The 21,289-nt window shown below is 40.2% G+C and overlaps 1 pseudogene; it reads left to right on the forward strand.

Moving 5' to 3' along the window:
- Positions 1 to 21,289, forward strand: part of LOC131755466 (RNA/RNP complex-1-interacting phosphatase-like) — a 572,095-nt pseudogene that overhangs the window by 92,786 nt on the left and 458,020 nt on the right.

Genomic DNA, 21,289 nt, shown 5'->3' on the forward strand with positions numbered 1-21,289 from the left:
TCTCGGCAGCTTGTGCATTTCTAAGAATTTGTCCATTTCTTTCAGGTTGTTCATTTTATTGGCATACAGTTGCTTGTAGTAATCTCTAATAATCATTTGTATTTCTGCAGTGTCAGTTGTTACATCTCCTTTTCCATTTCTAATTTTATTGATTTGAGTCTTCTCCCTTTTATTCTTGATGAGTCTGGCTAATGGTTTATCAATTTTATTTTTCCTCTCAAAGAACCAGCTTTTACTTTTATTGATCTTTGCTAATGTTTCCTTCATTTCTTTTTCATTTATTTCTGATCTGATCTTTATGATTTCTTTCCTTCTGCTAAATTTGGGGGTTTTTTTGTTCTTCTTTCTCTAATTCTTTTAATGCAAACGTAGGTTGTTTATTCGAGATGTTTCCCTTTTCTTAAGGTATGATTGTATTGCTATAAACTTCCCTCTTAGAACTGCTTTTGCTGTATCCCATAGGTTTTGGGTCATTGTGTCTCCATTGTCATTTGTTTCTAAGTATTTTTTGATTTCCTCTTTGATTTCTTCAGTGATCACTTCACTATTAAGTAGTGTATTGTTTAGCCTCCATGTCTTTGTATTTTTTACAGATCTTTTCCCGTAATTGATATCTAGTCTCATAACATTGTGGTCAGAAAAGATATTTGATATGATTTCAATTTTCTTAAATTTGCCATGGCTAGATTTGTGACCCAATATATGATTGATCCTGGAGAATGTTCCATGAGCACTTGAGAAAAATGTGTATTCTGTTGTTTTTGGATGGAATGTCCTATAAATATCAATTAGGTCCATCTTGTGTAATGTATCATTTAAAGCTTGTGTTTCCTTATTTATTTTCATTTTGGATGATCTGTCCATTGGTGACAGTGGGGTGTTAAAGTCCCCTACTATGATTGTGTTAGTGTCGATTTCCCCTTTTAAGGTTGTTAGTATTTGCCTTATGTATTGAGGTGCTCCTATGTTGGGTGCATAAATATTTACAATTGTTATATCTTCTTCATGGATCGATCCCCTGATCATTATGTAGTGTCCTTCTTTGTCTCTTGTAATAGTTTTTATTTTAAAGTCTATTTTGTCTGATATGAGAATTGCTACTCCAGCTTTCTTCTGATTTCCATTGGCATGGAATATCTTTTTCCATCCCCTTACTTTCAGTCTGTATGTGTCCCTAGGTTTGAAGTGGGTCTCTTGTAGACAGCATATATATGGGTCTTGTTTTTGTATCCATTCATCCAGTCTGTGTCTTTTGGTGGGAGCATTTAATCCATTTACATTTAAGGTAGTTATTGATATGTATGTTCCTATTACCATTTACTTAATTGTTTCGGGTTGTTCTTGTAGGTCTTTCCCTTCTCTTGTGTTTCTTGCCTAGAGACGTTCCTTTAGCATTTGTTGTAGAGCTGGTTTGGTGGTGCTGAACTCTCTCAGCTTTTGCTTGTCTGTAAAGGTTTTAATTTCTCCATCAAATCTGAATGAGATCCTTGCTGGGTAGAGTAATCTTGCTTGTAGGTTCTTCTCCTTCATCACTTTAAATATGTCCTGCCACTCCCTTCTGGCTTGTAGGGTTTCTGCTGAAAGATCAGACGTTAACCTTATGGGGATTCCCTTGTGTGTTATTTGTTGTTTTTCCCTTGCTGCTTTTAATATGTTTTCTTTGTATTTAATTTTTGACAGTTTGATTATTATGTGTCTTGGTGTGTTTATCCTTGGGTTTATCCTGTATGGGACTCTCTGTGCTTCCTGGACTTGATTGACTATTTCCTTTCCTATATTAGGGAAGTTTTCAACTCTAATCTCTTCAAATATTTTCTCAGTCCCTTTCTTTCTCTCTTCTTCTTCTGGGACCCCTATAATTCGAATGTTGGTGCGTTTAATGTTGTCCCAGAGGTCTCTGAGACTCTCCTCAGTTCTTTTCATTCTTTTTTCTTTACTCTGCCGTGCAGTAGTTATTTCCACTATTTTATCTTCCAGGTCACTTATCCGTCCTTCTGCCTCAGTTATTCTGCTATTGATCCCATCTAGAGTATTTTTCATTTCATTTATTGTGTTGCTCATCATTGCTTGCTTCCTCTTTATTTCATCTAGGTCCTTGTTAACTGTTTCTTGAAATTTGTCTATTCTATTTCCACGATTTTGAATCATTTTTACTATCATTATTCTGAATTCTTTTTCAGGTAGACTGCCTATTTCCTCTTCATTTGTTAGGACTGGTGGGTTTTTATCTTGCTCCTTCATCTGCTGTGTGTTTTTCTGTCTTCTCATTTTGCTTATCTTACTGTGTTTGGGGTCTCCTTTTTGCAGACTGCAGGTTCATAGTTCCCGTTGTTTTTGGTGGCTGTCCCCAGTGGCTAAGGTTGGTTCAGTGGGTTGAGTAGGTTTCCTGGTTGGGGGGACTAGTGGCTCTGTTCTGGTGAATGAGCCTGGATCTTGTCTTTTTGGTGGGCAGGTCCACGTCTGGTGGTGTGTTTGGGGATGTTGGTAGCCTTATTATGATTTTAGGCAGCCTCTCTGCTAAGGGATGGGGCTGTAGACCTGTCTTGCTCTTTGTTGGGGATAGGGTGCCCAGCAGTGTTCATTGCTGGTCCTTGAGTGAAGCTGGGTATTGGTGTTGAGATGGAGGTCTCTGGGAGATTTTCGCCGTTTGACATTGCGTGGAGCTGGGAGGTCTCTTGTGGACCAGTGTCCTGAAGTTGGTTCTCCCACCTCAGAGACACAGCCCTGGTGCCTGGCTGGGGCGCCAAGAGCCTTTAATCCACATGGCTCAAAATAAAAGGGAGAAAAAATAGAAAGGAAAGAAGGAAGGAAGGAGGAGGGAGGGAGGGAGGGAAGGGAGGAAGGAAGAAAGGAAGGGAGGAAGGAAGTAAGGTAATAATGAAGGAAGAAAGCAAGAAAGGAAGGAAGGAAGGAGGAGAGCAAGAAAGGGAGGAAGGAAGAGAGGAAGGAAGGGAGGAAGGAAGGAAGAAAGGGAAGGAGGGATGGAAGGAAGAAAGAAAGGGAGAAGACAAAATAAAGTAGGATAAAGTATAGTTATTAAAATAAAAAATAATTATCAAGAAGAGAAATTTCTATTAAAAAAGCCCAGAAAAACGGGTCAGTCTAACCCTAGGACAAATGGTGAAAGCAAAGCTATACAGACAAAATCTCACACAGCAGCACACCCATACACACTCACAGAAAGAAAAAAGGGTAAAATAATAGTATATCTTGCTCCCAAAGTCCACCTCCTCAACTTGGGATGATTCGTTGTCTATTCAGGTTTTCCACAGATGCAGGGCACTTCAAGTTGATTGTGGAGCTTTAATCCGCTGCTTCTGAGGCTGCTGGGAGAGACCTCCGCCTCTCCTCTTTGTTCACACAGCTCCTGGGGTTCAGCTTTGGACTTGGCCCCGCCTCTGCGTGTAGGTCGTCCGAGGGCATCTGCCCTTTGCTCAGACAGGACGGGGTTAAAGGAGCAGCTGATTGGGGGGCTCCGGCTCACTCAGGCAGGGGGGAGGGAGGAGCACAGATGCTGGGCGAGCCTGTGATGTCAGAGGCCGGCGTGACGCTGCACCGGCCCGAGGCCCGCCATGCGTTCTCCCGGGGAAGCTGTCCCTGGATTCCGGGACCCCGGAAGTGGCGGGCTGCACGGGCTCCCAGTAGGGGCGGTGTGGAGAGTGACCTGTGCTCACACACAGGCCTCTTGTTGGCAGGAGCAGCAACCTTAGCGTCCCACACCCGTCTCTACTGTCCGTGCTGACAGCCGCGGCGGGCGCCCGTTTCTGGAGCTCCTTTACACGGTGCTCTTAATCCCCTCTCCTCGCGCCCGAGGAAGCAAAGAGGCAAGAAAAAGTCTCTTGTTTCTTCGGCAGCTCTGCGCCCTTTTCTGGGGCTCCTTTAAGCGGGGCGCTTAATCCCCTCTCCTCGTGCCCAGGAAGCAAAGAGGGAAGAAAAGGTCTCTTGCCTCTTCGGAAGCTCCACACTTCAACCTGACTCCCTCCCGGCCAGCCGTGGCGCACTAACCCCTTCAGGCTGTTTTCACTCTGCCAACTCCAGACCTTTCCCTGGGATCCGACTGAAGCCCGAGGCTCATCTCCCTGCCCCCGCCCGCTCCGGCGGGGGAGCAGACAAGCCTCTCGGGCTGGTGAGTGCCCGTCAGCACCGATCTGCTGCGGGAATCTCCCCGCTTTGCCCTCCGCACCCTGTGGCTGCGCTCTCCTCCGCGGCTCCGGAGCTTCCACCTCCGCCACCCGCAGTCTCCGCCCGCAAAGGGGCTTCTATGTGTGGGAATCTTTCCTCCTTTACGGCTCCCTCCCACTGGTGTAGGTCCCGTCCCTATTCTTTGTCTCTGTTTATTCTTTTTTCTTTTGCCCTACCCAGGTAGGTGGGGAGTTTCTTGCCTTTTGGGAGGTCTGAGGTTTTCTGCCAGTGTTCGGTGTGTGTTCTATAGAAGAAGTTCCACGTGTAGATGTATTTCTGTTGTCTCTGTGAGGAGGAAGGAGATCGCCGCGTCTTACTCTTCCGCCATCTTTAAGCCATCTCCAAGATGGAGGTTTAGAAATTGAGTTTCAGTCTTGTTTAAGTCTCTTCTCATCAGACTGGTCTCGTGATTTCCTACACACCACGTTACTTCCTGTGTACCTTTTCTTGGTGTTGTTCATGCCTGGAGTGTCTCCTGTGCCTGCTCAAATCTTGATCCATTCTCCTTTGTACCGTGGAAGTTTGTCATGCTGGCTACTGTCAGAACTGATTTTACTTAAGTTTCTTGTTAAGCCACAAACCACACATTTTGTATATTTTCTGTTTTATGTGTTTGTCTGTATTTTTTGTTTGTTTGTTTTGTTTTTCGGTACACAAGCCTCTCACTGTCGTGGCCTCTCCCGTTGTGGAGCACAGACTCTGGACGCACAGGCTTAGTGACCATGGCTCACGGGCCCAGCCGCTCCGCGGCATGTGGGATCTTCCCGGACCGGGACACGAACCTGTGTCCCCTGCATTGGCAGGCGGATTCTCAACCACTGCGCCACCAGGGAAGCCCTGTTTGTCTGTATTTTAATGTTTCTCTTCAAGAAATATTATGGGAAGGGAAATAGCAAGATGTAAAGAGCAAAAAAGTCATCGTGATCTTTAAATTGTTAGAACATGTATCTGCAATCATAATTATAACGCACTGTGGTATGTGTTAAAATAGGAAATATATGTCACGTCGTATAAGAGCAGCAAACTCAGTGATGTTAGTGGGGGTGTGTCATGGAAGTAATCACAAAGCAGGTGACTGTTAGTTGGAGTCCTGAAACATTAGTGTGTGTTCCCTGTGTCCAGTAGTGGTCTGGAGGGGTCAGGAAGCCTGCCTTTCAATTTGAGGGAGCAGAGGGTTTGAGGTCCTCTCTCCTCTATGGCTCTAGTATACTGCATAGCAGCTAATAAAATACTGGGTTTATAATTGACATTTAAATCGCTGATTGATCATCAAGATTGGGAAGTATCATTGGAAATGAAAATAGGAAGAGTCTTAAGATTTTTAGGTATTTCTTTTTTTTCCTATGTCTCAAAAGGTATGTAGTATTTTACTGAGTGGTTGGGAATACAGTTTGCAGGATTCAGTGTATTCAGTTTTAGTATCTAAATACAATTAAACTGCTGCTGTTAACTGGAATAACACTTTGTTACTGACAAGTTTTAGAATGCATCTGTTCATCAGTTACCTGTTTGGGAAGACCGTAGTTAATGATTTTAAGAATGTGGCTATAAACCTCCAATTGACTCAAGTAAAGCAAATGAGTCAAGATTGACAAATGTATATTGTGTGTGTGTGTGTGTGTGTGTTTTTCCCTTTTAGTTATTTGGCAAGGTGTAAAGAACTGTATCTCTCTGAAGACAGTAAACTTCATGGGGTGTAATCTGACATGGCAGGGAGCAGATCACATGGCCAAGATCTTAAAGGTGATTTTTTTATGTTTGAACTTTCATGAAAACATACGTGATTGAAGCACATTAATATATTGATACAGATGGCAGTTTATTTTTGTCTTTTGACACATGTGAGTGCAGCTTTTATTTTGTTGAAAGAATATGACCAGTTTTCAGTTTGGGATTCTACCATTTAGTAAAGATAGTCCACTTAATTTTAGAAATAAGAGATTTAATATATAATACATAATAATATTTTTAAGTGTTTTTATTTACTGAAAACGTTGATTGTGATACTGTGAAAAAATTATGCCATTTTAGTCTTCAAGACTTAAATGAATCAAGTGTTTACCAGCTGCTGTAGTTTATAAGCTAATAAAAATCTCTACATCAGCAATTTGTAAATATAGTTTTTAAAATAATGCCTTAACAACTTAACAGTGGTTATAATGACTGTATTTAGGGCTAAAGGTATTTAATAATTTGACACGAAGCCTTTTTAATAGTTTGATGGTGCAGATCAGGGGTGGGCAAAGTATGGCTGGTGGGCCAGATCCAGCCCATCGCCTGGTAGAGAAAGTGTTTTTGGAACGTAGTCGCATCCATTGTTTAGAAAGTGTTTTTGGAACATAGTTGCACCCATTGTTTACATGGTAGCTATGGCTACCTTCACCCTACGCCAGTGGGGTTGGGTAGTTGCAACAGATACTGTATAGCCCACAAAGCTGGAAATGTTTAAATTTAGATTTTAAAAATTGAAAAATTCTTTGATCCTATAGAGGGCAAGTCCAGTGACCCCTGGGATTGAAAACAGTCAAGAACACAGGTGCCAAAGCCAAATGGCCTAGGTTCCAATTCCCTTTCTCCCATTTCATAGCTAGTGACCATGAAGCAGTCACTTAACCTCTGTGCCTCATTATGAGGTTGAAATGAACTAATTTGTATAAATAGTTTTTGATTTATTACAGTAATTAATTACAGTCATTGATTGCTGTTATTAGCAATCACTAATTTGTAAGTGATTGCTGTTATTTTTGCTTGGAGCTTTTAGAAGTTACTGTTAATAGAAAAATGACACTCATAATTTTCGTTTTAGAGTGTCAAAGGCACTTTGAGTCCTTTATTTTCTCAAGAGTGTGATAAGATTTTTTTCATTTAAAGTCAGTGTTCTCTATTACCAAAATTTATTTTATGAATATAAAGAATTGAATGTCTTTAAGACAAGACTTGTGGTGAAATGTGAAACCATTATTTTTCCCAAGGCACATCAAACTGGCTGTGCATAGTCCAGGCCTCTAAAGTCTGTGTGCATACCCTAGGTAGCATGTGAGATCCGTTTTGTAATACAGTTTTTAAAATAATGCCTTGGACTTCCCTGGTGGTCCAACAGTTAAGGCTCTGCGCTCCCAGTGCAGGGGGCCCGTGTTTGATCCCTGCTCAAGGAACTGGATCCTACATGCATGCCATAACTAAGAGCCCGCATGCCACAAATAAAAGATCTGGCATGCCGCAACTAAAGATCCGACACAGCCAAATAAATAAATAAATAAATATTTAATAATAATAATAATAAAATAATGTCTTAGATTTAGGAAAAGAAAATATTACAACTTATTTTCCTTTGTATAATTTAAAAAATATCTGTGTGGTTTATAATATACATACATTATATGTATAGAACTTTGTGTATATAATTTGTTAATAAATAAGATGCATATTAAAAAGTTTTCTTATGGGTTACCCTACCCAGTCAGGTGTTTGGAGACCATTGGAGGACAGAATGATGACATTTAGAGCCTCAGCAATCATAGAATTTAGGACCCATTCCCTGACTTAGAAGCTAAGGAAAATAATTCCTAGACTGTCATTGAGTTGTCCAGCTTTACATAACTGTTCAGAAACAGGTCATCCAGTGGCTGGAATCTAATCACTGACAGACTAGAATCTGGGTCACTGGACTCGTAAACCAGAATGACTTTTTAATTTCTCAGCTTGATTCCCCTGCCATATATGCTTGATATGTGTGTGTGTGTGAATCTCTGATGTAATAAGCCATACTCAGTAGGCACACCCTGTTTCCTTATTCAAGCATCTTAATTTCATCCCGTGAAATCTGTGAAGTATCAGACCACCAGAAGGCATGCAGACACCTGGGCTGAGAGTCTTCCTTCCAGGAGATGTGATCTTGACTGTATGGCTGATTTGAGGTGCATCACTCTGAACTAAGACACGCTCATGGGTGACCTGGGTGCAAGTGCTTTTGCGGAATCTCTTAGTGAGGATTTGTGGCTTGGAGGTCAATTCTAAAATTGAAAATATTGAACTTTTAATATGATATATGCTTAGCTTTTGGCATGATACTGTTGTGATAGGATTTTTTTTGTAAACCCTCATTTTTCTGATAGGTTTTATTTTGCTTGTAAACTGTCTCTACGAGTTGCATATATTCTTTTTTTAACATCTTTATTGGACTCTAATTGCTTTACAATGGTGTGTTAGTTTCTGCTTTATAATAAAGTGAATCAGTTATACATATACATATGATCCCATATCTCTTCCCTCTTGCATCACCCTCTTTCCCACCCTCCCTATCCCAGCCCTCTAGGTGGTCACAAAGCACAGAGGTGATCTCCCTGTGCTATGCGGCAGCTTCCCACTAGCTATCTAATTTACATTTGATAGTGTATATATGTCCATGTCACTCTCTCACTTTGTCACAGCTTACCCTTCCACCTCCCCATATCCTGAAGTCCATGCTCTATTGGGTCTGTGTTTTATTCCCCTCCTACCACTAGTCTCTTCATGACATTTTATTTCTTAGATTCCATATATGTGTTAGCATACGGTATTTGTTTTTCTCCTTCTGGCTTACTTCACTTTGTATGACAGACTCCAGGTCCATCCACCTCATTAAAAATAACTCAGTTTCATTTCTTTTTATGGCTGAGTAATATTCCATTGTATATATGTGCCACATCTTTATCCATTCATCTCTTGATGGACACTTAGGTTGCTTCCATGTCTTGGCTATGGTAAATAGAGCTGCAATGAACATTTTGGTACATGATTCTTTTTTCTTTTTTTTTTCGGTACGTTGGCCTCTCACTGCTGTGGCCTCTCCCATTGCAGAGCACAGGCTCCAGATGCGCAGGCTCAGTGGCCATGGCTCCCGAGCCTAGCCGCTCCATGGCATGTGGGATCTTCCCGGACCGGGGCACGAACTCGTGTCCCCTGCATCGGCAGGCGGACTCTCAACCACTGCACCACCAGGGAAGCCCTCTTCTTTTATTTAACAGTTTTCAAAATAATTAGTTGATTCACAAATATCCTCCAGTGGTGACCAATTTTTAAAAATTTATTTATTCATATCACCGTGGACTCTGTTACAGTTATTATTCTAAATGAGGCCCTGTTTTTGGCTAGTTGGAGCTTCTCAGTGACTCCTGAGTCCTTTTGATATGACATCAGTTGTTTTTAGACTTTTTCAGTGGTCAGAGCTGGGAGATATGTATGTTTGTTTTCAATATAAAATATGTCATAGGTTCGTACTGCTACTTTCCATTTAAATTCAGAACTACAAAATTTTTACTTATCCTTTTCTGTCTTCTATTGATAGTCTACTTTCTCCCACGCCGAGAATACCAGTTCTCAACAATGCCTGAAATTTGCTCTATTTCCTAATTTGAATCCAAGTTCTTCAGACTCTATTCTACTATTCTACTTAAATCACAGCCGCTTTGTGGCCCTTGAAATATAAGATAGAACATAAATGTAGGTAGAACTGTTTATATCCTTTTGAGTTACATGTGCATTCATTCATATAGATTTGCTTTTCCTTTTGCATGCCTAGTAACTGTGATTTTTCTGCAGTTTCAATGAAAATCAAGTGATACTTACTGGTTAAAGCAGCTTTGGAAAAAATGGCTCTCATCAGAATGACTGACATACTAAGTTTAATGTACTCTCTTGGTTTATATTCTGCCTTCTCTAATTAAATTTTTATTCTTTCCTTACAAATGAAGTAATACATATTTTCATGGTTTTGCCTTATAGGACTTACCAGAAACTATTCGTTATTTAAGAATTTGTACAATTGGGCATCAGGTGCCAGATGATGACACTATTTTTAAATTCCCATGTGCTGTTAATGGGTTTTTGAAAGAAAATAAAGATAATGGTGAGTTGTTTCTGTTTTTTTTTTTTCCTTTACCTGAACTTTGGTATGCATTTTGAGTGGGGTTGGGGATTTTTAACATTTTTAATAGTTCTGACATTAGGCCTGTTGTGTTTCATAACATTAAGGTGGAAATGTCTGAAGGTGCTGATAGGGTATGGTGTTTTTCCTGTTTATGGTCACAAACAACTTAGTTTAGTTTGGAAGGTGATTTGTGTGAGAAGTATGAACTGAAGTAGCTTACTTACCTCTTTTTAAAAATCTGGTTTTCTCTGCTCTAAGCCCCTCCCTCAGATGCCAGGCTCACTGATAAAGAGGAGGAGACTATACTATCCACTCCCTAGTTTGGCAGAGACTCAGAAAATAAATTGTTTTAGTAAACACCGAGAGGCTTATAGGTTTGTTGTTACGGCACGGGGATACAGAAGTGACTAGAAGTCTGTGTTCAGTAGCAACTTACAGTTATCTAGAAAGGTAAACGTAGTGACTATAAAGTGGGTTAATTATAATAAAAGGATCAAGTGCAGCAGGAAAATAGAGGAAAAATCGAGGAAGGCCTGACCGAGGAGACATCATTTGAGCTGGGCTTGGGGGAAGACGATTTTGCCTGAATGAGGAAAGGACAACCCAGGTATTGGGAACAGGTACAGAAGGCACAGGGCTTGAACTTGTGCTCTGGAGGGGCAGCCTCTAGTGTGACTAGAGTGTAGTGTGAAAGGGCAAAGAATTCATACATTCATTTTCAGCAAATATTTGTATAACACCTTCTAAGTTGAAGGCACTGTTCTAGGAAGTAGGAAAAGAACAAAGTTCTTGCCCTTACATACTTTACGTTCTAGTGGGGGAGAGAGATAAATAAATAAGTAAATATATGGAGTGTCAAGTGGTGCTAAATTCATTGGAAAATAACACAACATGATGAAGCGGTGAGGGAATGTGGTAGGTGATCAGGGACACCTGTTTTATAGACAGACTTATGGGTGTCCACTGTACCCATGGTTTAAACAGGACTGGCTACCTCATCTGCAGGTGAGTTGCCAACCCCAAGAGGCAGACCATGTTTAAATTGTTCTGTTTACAATAGTAATGCAAGCTAATGTAAGCTGAATGCAAAAACTGCAGTCAGAGAAATGTATGAAGTGGAAGGCAATTTTGCCTCCTACTCAGAGGTTGCCACCAGTCATAATTTAGCACATATGTTTTCAGACGTAAAAATGCAGATGTAAGCATATACGATGTTCCCTTGTTATCTGCAGCGGGATTGGTTTTAGGACTCCCCATGGATGCCAAAATCCTCAGATGCTCATTTTACCGTATGTAAAATGGTGTAGTATAATTGGCCTTCCATATCTGCAGGATATGGAACCGTTGGATATACAGAACTGACTGTACATGTGATTGAATGGTATAGTATTCAGACATTTTGGTGTATAATTTAATATATGGTGGACAGCTTCCTAGGAAAATATTTGGAGATGTCATTATTTATTTATTATTATTTTTCCCTCCAAATTTGCTTTATGTAGTTGGATATAAATTAATGAACAAAAATTTCAGCAAGATACATGTAAGAATTTAATAGAACCAGATATTCTAATTCTTTGAGTTTTTCTCAAACTCATCATGGGGTCATAAGAAAATTAACCAACATGCATACTACTACAATTAAATGTCAAATGTTTAAGTGCTTATGACATACTAAATTCTTGTATAATGAACTTATGAAGAACCCTTCAAGAGACTTGTGTTTTGTATGTAGAAAAGTGTTGAGTTAAATATTCAACTCAATATAAAATAATAAGAAACACTTCTGATTTGTTAGGTTGAGATTGCTTCTCCTTGTAGTAATGAGTGATTTTTTTAGCTACTGTAGTATCACTGAGCTGAACAAATATGTCACCTTCGAGTACATAAGGAAAAATACACACATGCTAAATGGGTAAAACATTACAACTCCATCTTTCCTAGACCATCTCTACTTCTAACACTTCAGAAGCTTAGAGATTCAGAGTGTTCTTACGTTAATTGCAAGAAATATATAAAGGAGAAATTCCTTCTTTTTTGAGATCACAACTGTGAAGTCGTGATTATACAAATTCTGCATTTGTGTGTAAAACATGAAACACATTTATCTTAATTCTCCCTGCTTAGAATTGTCAGTCAACTAGCAGGACTTCCCTTCCAAGAAACAGAGACTGAGATGTGTTGTATATGACTTCAGTAACCTCAGCACTACAATAAGAAGACATGCAGTATCCTTTTGCTGTGGTTCAAGACAACAGGGAAGGAGGTCACAGGAAAGAATAAGTCAAAATTGTTACAACTGAGAAACTTTTCTCAGTTTAACCATGGTGCCTCTTTCATTTTTACATAAGCATGGTGGCATAATTCAAGCTCAATAAATCAGAATTCTTAATGTGGAAAATTTACCTTGACTTTTAATTATCACCAAATTAACAACCAAAATGATTAGATGAAACACATAAGAAAGGGTAATGTTAAACCCCAATTTACTAGAGGTGGTTTCTCGACAACATTAACTCATTTTTTTCATGAGAAGAGGGACAATGAATCTTGGTTTGCTTACAAGCTAGGAGATCACTTTGAATTCTGCCTTTCTTAACTGCCAGTAGATATCGCACTTGTAACAGGTTATAAATAAACTGGTTTTCAAGCACAGAGCCAGCCCCAACACTAAGAGTACACTATTTAAGAAGACCTAAGGCAATGAATTCCATTTCCAATGGAAAAAAAGATTCATATGGTCTTGGACAAACAATTCTGAATGGTTTACTTAACAGTTCCTTAGTAGTTCTTCCTTGCTCATAGAACTTTATGATTTTTTGAGGAGTGAAGCATTCAGCTTTAGTGGATAAATCCTTGTTAGGCTGAGACAATCATTATCCTATCCCTCTTTGCCATGAATTGTCTTATGAATGGTCATATCAATCTGTTTTGGCAAATGAGTAATTAGGAGAAGGCTGTTATTGTGCTTATGAGAATGATATTTTTCTCTGAAAAAAGATAAATAATATGCATTAGGTAAATGAGCATTTGGGCTCTTTTTCTGCTCACTCCTTGTTTTGTGAGAATATGATTCTTGGCTTTACAGCAGCCATCTTGTGACCCTGAGATGATCATATGCCAATAATGGCAAATGGTAGATTAGAAAGAACCAGCAAAGACAGAAAACAGCAACATCAATAGTAACAACAATCACAGCCAAAGAACAATGGGACCTTAACTTGTGGAGTTCCTATAAAGTAAAAAATAAATGCTCTATGTTTATTCTTAAAAAAAAGAACTATGCAAACAAGCTTAAAACTAGTTTTTTTGTGCCAGTGTTGTAAAATGTAGCTTTAAATAAAACCTTGACCCAAATGCCAGTAACTTCAGAAAAGAATTTGGGTAGGGGGAAGAAGAAAGTTATCTCACTTAGGAAAAACAACCACTATCTTTATCCTAATCTTCCACACACGAGTGAAACATATGTAGCTGCTGTAACACTTACACAATTCCTATGTACTGGAGAAATAACAAGATCTAAACACAATTATATTTTTAAACACTGGGTGAAGGCTTTACATAGAAATAGCATCCTACGTTTCCCCCTAAATTTCTAAAAGATCACATACTTTTCCCCAACATCTGCAGCCGTTCAGGAATTTTTAGGAAACTTTCATGCATGATCTTAATTCCCAATCCGTGGCTCCTTGGGCTCAATGACAAAAGATCAAAACCACCACAAATGATGGTTCACTTGAAGTCAGGTGAGAGACACTGGCTCAGTTAGTCTCGTAGGACAGAAGCAGTGCTGCATCAACTGTCTCCATGCAGGAGGGGCACGTGAAGGGTCTCATCAGCCAGTCACCTGTACAGCCCAGGTGATCTGCATACACAGCAGTAATCAAATTGGATTTGCATAAACAAAGTCCATCATACAGATCCCACACTCCCAGATCTTTTTAAAAAATATTTGTTTTATTTAATTAATTTATTTATTTGTTTGCACCGTGTCTTACTTGCAGCTGGTGGGCTCCTTAGTTGTGGCATGCAAACTCTTAGTTGCGGCATGCCTGTGGGATCTAGTTCCCTGACCAGGGAATGAACCCGGGCCCCCTGCTTGGAAGTGTGGAGTCTTACCCACTGCACCACCAGGGAAGTCCCCCGGATCCTTTCTTCTGATCCATTTCTTCCAGGGTCATAAACTCTTTCAGGCTGATGCTGTTTGAGGCCTATTCTTTGAGCTATCCTAATTTGTTCCTCTCATCTGAGTGGCTGGGCATGTCTGGCTAGGTGTTGGATGATAGACCAAAACTGGAACTTGATCCAGATATGGCAGCAGCGGCTCCTGATCCAGCTCCATCCCCTTGCCAAAGCTAGCCCAGTCAGACTGAGACTTGTGAGGCATGGAGATGTGATCCGAAGTGGGGGAATTAAGGCAGTTCCCCATCTTCCAGGGCTTGAGTGTGTGATCTGTTGTGTGCTGTTTTGACAGTCTTCCAACCTCATTCTTTTTTAAAAAATAAATAAATAATTAATTAATTTTATTTATTTATTTTTGAATTTTTAAAACATTTAGTTTTTATACAGCAGGTTCTTATTAGTTATCTATTTTATACATATTGGTGTATATATGTCAATCCCAATCTCCCATTTCATCTCACCACCACCGACCCCCACCCTGCCCCACTTTCCCCCCTTGGTGTCCATACGTTTGTTCTCTACATCTGAGTCTCTTTTCTGCCTTGCAAACCAGTTCACCTGTACCATTTTTCTAGATTCCACATATATGCATTAATATACAATATTTTTTTCTCTTTCTGACTTACTTCACTCTGTATGACAGTCTCTAGGTCCATCCACGTCTCTACAAATGACCCAATTTCATTCTCTTTTTTTTGTGGTACGCGGGCCTCTCACTGTTGTTGCCTCTCCCGTTGCGGAGCACAGGCTCCGGACGCACAGACTCAGCGGCCATGGCTCACAGGCCCAGCTGCTCTGTGCATCAGGGATCCTCCCAGACTGGGGCATGAACCCGTGTCCCCTGCATCGGCAGGCGGATTCTCAACCACTGCACCACCAGGGAAGCCCCAATTTCGTTCTTTTTTATCGCTGAGTAATATTCCATTGTGTATATGTACCACATCTTCTTTGTCCTTTCATCTGTCGATGGGCATTTAGGTTGCTTCCATGTCCTAGCTATTGTGAATAGTGCTGCAATGAACATTGGGCTGCATATGTCTTTTTGAATTATGGTTTTCTCTGGGTATATGCCCAGTAGTGGGATTGCTGGATCATATGGTAATTCTATTTTTAGTTTTTAAGTAACCTCCATACTGTTCTCCATAGTGGCTGTATCAGTTTACATTCCCACCAGCAGTGCAAGAGGGTTCCCTTTCCTCACACCCTCTCCAGCATTTGTTGTTTGTAGATTTTCTGATGATGCCCATTCTAACCGGTGTGAGGTGATACCTCATTGTAGTTTTGATTTGCATTACTTTAATAATGAGTGATGTTGAGCAGCTTTTCATGTGCCTCTTGGCCATCTGTATGTCTTCTTTGGAGAAATGTCTAGTTAGGTCTTCTGCCCATTTTTTGATTGGGTTGTTTGTTTTTTTAATAGTGAGATGCATGACCTATTTATATATTTGGGAGATTAATCCTTTTTGATTCATTTGCAAATATTTTCCCCCATTCTGAGGGTTGTCTTGTGGTCTTGTTCATAGTTTCCTCTGCTGTGCAAAAGCTTTTAAGTTTCATTAGGTCTCATTTGATTATTTTTTAAGGCTGCATTGTTCATTTGCTTATTGATGAACATATAAAAGTCAGAAGTTTTTGATATTATAAAACGTCAAAGTAGTGAACATTCCTGTGTGAACATCTTTGAATATATATGCTTTGTCTCAGTTAACTTCACTCAGAATTGGACTTCTGCATCAAAGAGTTTATGCCCTTATGCCTTTTGTGGATGTTGCTACACTGTACCAATTTATGGTTGTTCATGCAGGAAATACTTATGGAGCATCTGTTATGTTAAGCACTGTGCTGGGTGCTAGCAAAACGACTTGTGAAATTTTGTGAGTGAAGAGACTTGACCTGCCCTTTGTGAATTCTAACAGTGCAGAGAGGGAATAGATAGTCAAGAATCATACTCTGCATGTCGAATTACAACTCTGACAAGTGCCAAGGAGAGGGACATGGTACCATGAGAGCATATTTTAGGGAGCATTTGATCTCATCATGGAGTTTAGAGAAGGTTTATTCAGGGATGTTTCAGCTGATATCTGAAGGATGAGTTGGTATTAACCAGATAGGGACGTTGGGGAGAGATTTCTGAGCATAAGGAATAGCACAAGACCCTATAAGAGGAAAGCATATGCTGTGTGGGAGGAACTGGCCGGGATGGTGGGGCTGTTGGGGGAGCATGTCATGATGATGGAGCTGCAAGTGTGGGTAGGAGCTCGATCGTGCAGGCTTATGTTTAAGGTTTCAGACTTTAAGAGGAATAGAAAACCATTGAACTTTCTTGTGGAAGGTGAGTGTTTGGAACATACCCAATTGCACTTTCAACCTATCGTTTTGCTACCGAGTGCAGAATACACTGTGGAGAGAAAGAGTGGAAGTGAGGAAACAAGTTAGGGGACTTTTGTAAAAATTGGGCATAATGGTGGCTTGGACCAGGGTGTGGTGGTCATTTTGGTGGAAAGATGTGGACAGATGCTAGAGGTATGTAGGCAGTATCATTGTTAGCACTGGTTGTGGGTTGACGGTGAGGGTGAGGGAGAAATAGCTGTCAGTGTCGGTGATTCCTAAGCTTCTGGCTCCTATGGTTGGTTAGATAGGGTTTTTTAGATATGATGTTAATCTTGATCCTAATTTGTCTTTTGTTATTTGTTGGTTCGTGATGAATACTCTGTCATATTAAGTCTCCTGTTTTGAGTGTACAAAGCATTTTGACTGAAACTGACTGTTGTATGTTATCAGATAACTTTTTAACATCTGCCAGTTTGGTCCTGTATTTTATTCTCTTTCATTTATTAATTAAATTGTTGTATTAATGTAAATAATTATATTAATAGATTTTCTAAAGTTGCATTATCCTTGCATCCTTGGAATAAAGCCTTTTTGTAGTCATGGTATATATCATTCTTTAATAATTATTGATTAGATGTGCTGATATTTTCTTAGGATTTTTATATCTATATTTGTAAAGTGAAATTGGACCATTTTTGCAAAAACTTGATTTTCTTTTTATTTACAAATGACTTGAATTTTGTTGTTTTGTAGATATTTGATTGATGTAGAAGGCATGTGGCCAGATGATGCAATTGAATGTAAGTATCAGGGTTGTCAGTACTTTTCCCTTTTTATAAAATATGAAGGTAGAAGTGTAGGAGAATTTCTCAAATTTTGGAAAAAGAGAAAAGTTTGTAATTCATTTGTCCTGACATAGCATAACCTTTTACCAAAAGTTTATAAAGGAATGTATCTGGAAATAGCAAGATATAACAGCCTGAATAATTAGTCAGTGGATTTCAGCTTGTTTTTCTTTCTTAAATTTTTTAAATTAATTTACTGAGTTTTGATATTATATCCACTGCACCACCAAGGAAGTCCCTTTTTCTTCCTTCCTTCCTTCCTTCCTTCCTTCCTTTCTTTCAAGCTGCAAGTCATTTTAAATACATGACTTCTTACTAAAAGTCTCCAGTTCATATAACCAAGGGATTTATAACTTCTCCTTTAAAAGATTTATTCCTGGGACTTCCCTGGTGGTCCAGTGGTTCAGACTCTGCACTTCCAGTGCAGCAGGCGTGGGTTCAATCCCTAGTTGGGGAGCTAAGGTCCCACATGCTGTGCAGCCAAAGAAATTTTTTTAAAAAGTTATATTCCTGTATTATTGAATTTAGTGGTTTAGGTTTTGTTTGAATATTTAGAAGATTTCAATTTATTTACCAGGAACAAACAAAACATCATGTAAAAATAGTTTTCCAGAAAGTATTTCCATCATTCTCTTCTTCCCTTTCTCGTGCAGACTGGTGTTTTATCTTTACAAGTTCTGCGTCGTTCCATAAGAAAGCTGCTCTTCTTTTGGTTTCATAAGAGATGGTGAACAATGGTAAAATATCCAGTTTACCTAAATTTCTTGAGTACACTTCAGGGAGCAAATGATGGGGTGGGATGTTGGGGCCGAGTGAGAGCTACAGATTCTGGTGAGACTGAGAGTCAGTCACAAAAATTCCTGGGCTGTGGTGAAGGGAGAACAAATATAAATCAAGTTCCTGCTGGTGGACAGGAAGCCACAGTGAAGAAGAATGGTGTGTAGCTGGGCTGTGTAATTGGGCCCATAAGTGCTGTGTCTTCTGATGGTAATTATGAACAGAAACCAAATAATAATTCCTAATAACATGTAGGTGACCCATCCTTGAGAGCTGAGGCAGAGAGAAGGAGAGATGGCATTATACCTTGTCTCTGGTTCATTGAGTTTCCCAGGCTGATTTGTGACCAATCTTGGGTGAAATCATAACTAAATCATTTCTGCTATGGTGATCAGCTTTCATGGGGTCCTTTCTCTGCACTTTGTCCAATGAAAAAGCCCACTGATGAAACAGCCATGGAGAACGTGTTTCCACATGGCCTCGCACCTCCATTTCAAAGTGCTTTAAAACTTCTTTTCATCCAAAAATCAATAACAGAAAAGGATTGGGATCAAATCCCATACAGACGTAGTGAAAGAAAAAAAGAGAATAAGGAGCAGAATAGCATCTCTTCAGACAATAAAATCAAGTTGGAAAAGACAGGTCCACAAACCAGATCAAAACTGTAACCTGTTATTTCACAGTGGGCTTTTAAAAGATGTTAGGAAAAAGAATGCAAAAGTTGAAAGAACATGGATTGAGGAGGGAATGGGAAGTTATTGTTTAATGGCTATAGAGTCTCTGTTGGGGATGGTGAAAAAGTTCTGGAAATGGTAAATGCTGACAAATGCCACCTATGGGTGTTTGGTTTTAGTTGATCTTCTTCCATGTCAGGGTTTGGAGAGATTCAGAGACTGTGCGGCTGCCTCCATCTTTCTGAGGTCCTGCTCAATCTTTTTTGACATAATTATTTTGAATTTGGAGAGTGGTGATGTTTGCACAGCATTGTGAATGTATTTAATGGCACTGAATTGTGTACTTGAAAATGGTTGAAATACTACATTTTGTTTTATGTGTATTTTACCATAATAAAAAAAGATGAAAGAACAGCATAAACCAGAATTAGGTAAGATGATAGAACTCAGGACAGAATTCAAAATAAAAGAATAATAATTCAGAAATGAAGACTACATTTAAAATAATACAAGAGTGGGTACTTCCCGGGTTGTCCAGTGGTTAAAAATCTGTCTTCCAGTGCAGGGAACACACGTTCGATCCCTGGTTGGGGAACTGACATCCCACATGCTGCAGGGAAAGTAAGCCTGCACGCCGCAACTACTGAGCCCACGTGCTCTGGAGCCCACGCGCCACAACTAGAGAGCCCACGAGGCACAGGGAAGACCCCATGCACTGCAACTAAGAGCCTGCGTGCTGCACCTAATACCTGACACCACAAAAACTAAACAAATAAATTAATTAAATTAATTAAATAAAATAATACGAGTGAATGAACATAATGGATAATGCCTTAAGAGAAACAAACAAGAAAAGGAAAAAAAATTTAATCAAAAAGAAGATAAGAATTTTAGAGAAATGGCAAACATAAAACAGGCAAAAATAGGACAGCTCTGAAAAGAGTAATATAAATAGGTGTAAGAATCTATTATACCATAAAAGTGACATTTAAAATCAGTGGGACAGATTAGTCAATCAATTGTGATACATACATGTTGGGGTATAAATATTTCTCTGGAAGGATCCACAGCACGACAAAAGCAGATGTCTCTGAGGAGGGAAACGTGTGGCTGGGGAAAGTGGGAAAAAGGGTGACTTGTGACTTTTCATTGAATTGTCTTGTGTATGTACCTTTTCTAATGTTCTGTCATGTGAATCTGTTACCTCTGAAGTTCGCTGAGTTCAAACCCCAGTTCCCCAAATTGCTAGCTCTTAATCCTGGGCAAACTCTTCACACTCTCCAAGCCTCTTTATCTGTGAAATAAGGTCAGTAACTTAGCCTGGTGCTGCCTGGCACAGAATAAACTCTCAACAAATGGAGATTATTAGTGAAAAAACCCCAAATGCCCATCAGTGCAGGAATGGATTTTTTAAATGGGGTGTATATGTGAAATATACAGTCATGAAAAGTAATGAAGTACTGACACATGCTACAACATGGACGAACGTGAAAACATTATGCTAATTGAAAGAAGCCAAACACAGTGGTCATATGTGTATTATTTCATGAAATGTCCAGAAAAGGCAAAACCGTAGTGACAGAAAGCAAATGAATGGTTGCAGGGACTGAAGGAGGAGGGGATGAAGAGGGCCTGCTGATGGTTACGGGGGCTTCTTTTTAGGGTGATGAAAACGTGATGGGTTAGATGACGCTGATGGTTGCATAGGCTTGTGAATGTACGAACTGACACTGAATTTGCAGTTTCAGAAGGTGAATTTTATGGCATGTGAATGACATCTCAGAAAAATAATTTTGAAAATGAAAATTGCCAGATTTCCCATAGTCACTATCCACTGTCTCCATCTCTCCCTTCTCCCCACTGCATTCCTTTTGACGCCCACCACTGCCGCTCTCTCCCACCCTCACTCCCTCAGGCTGCCCCACGAGGCCTCCCAGGGAGCCCCTGAAGCGCTGGGCGCCTGCGTCCTGTGGCTGTTGGAGCGGCTGCCCAGTGTGTGTGCCCCCACCACTCTCACCCGTGAGAGTGGCCGCTTCCCTCGCATTTTTCTCGTGCGTTTCAGCCACTGGTGATGTTTACAGAAGGCAGCATGTGCCGTGGTCAATGGAGGAAGTCCCTCAAGTTCATATTTAGGCCCGTCCAGAAGTTTGATTTCATCCTCCAGTAACCTCAGGATGCTGTGCTCTGAAAGCCAGGTTGGCCACCTGCGGGCACTTGCAAATACTGAGGACTTCGGAGGCATTTGGGCCTCCAATTGAGGCCTTGTACCTCCACATGCGATGTGACCTCAGCCCTCTGCTGCACCTCTCTAAGTGAAGTGGCACAGGAATACTGACCTTGCCTGTTGTTGCCAGGATTAACTGAGTAGTGCATTGGCTGCCCTGGTGCTT

Source organism: Kogia breviceps, chromosome 4, assembly GCF_026419965.1.
Source record: "Kogia breviceps isolate mKogBre1 chromosome 4, mKogBre1 haplotype 1, whole genome shotgun sequence".
In the NCBI taxonomy this organism is placed as follows: domain Eukaryota; kingdom Metazoa; phylum Chordata; class Mammalia; order Artiodactyla; family Physeteridae; genus Kogia; species Kogia breviceps.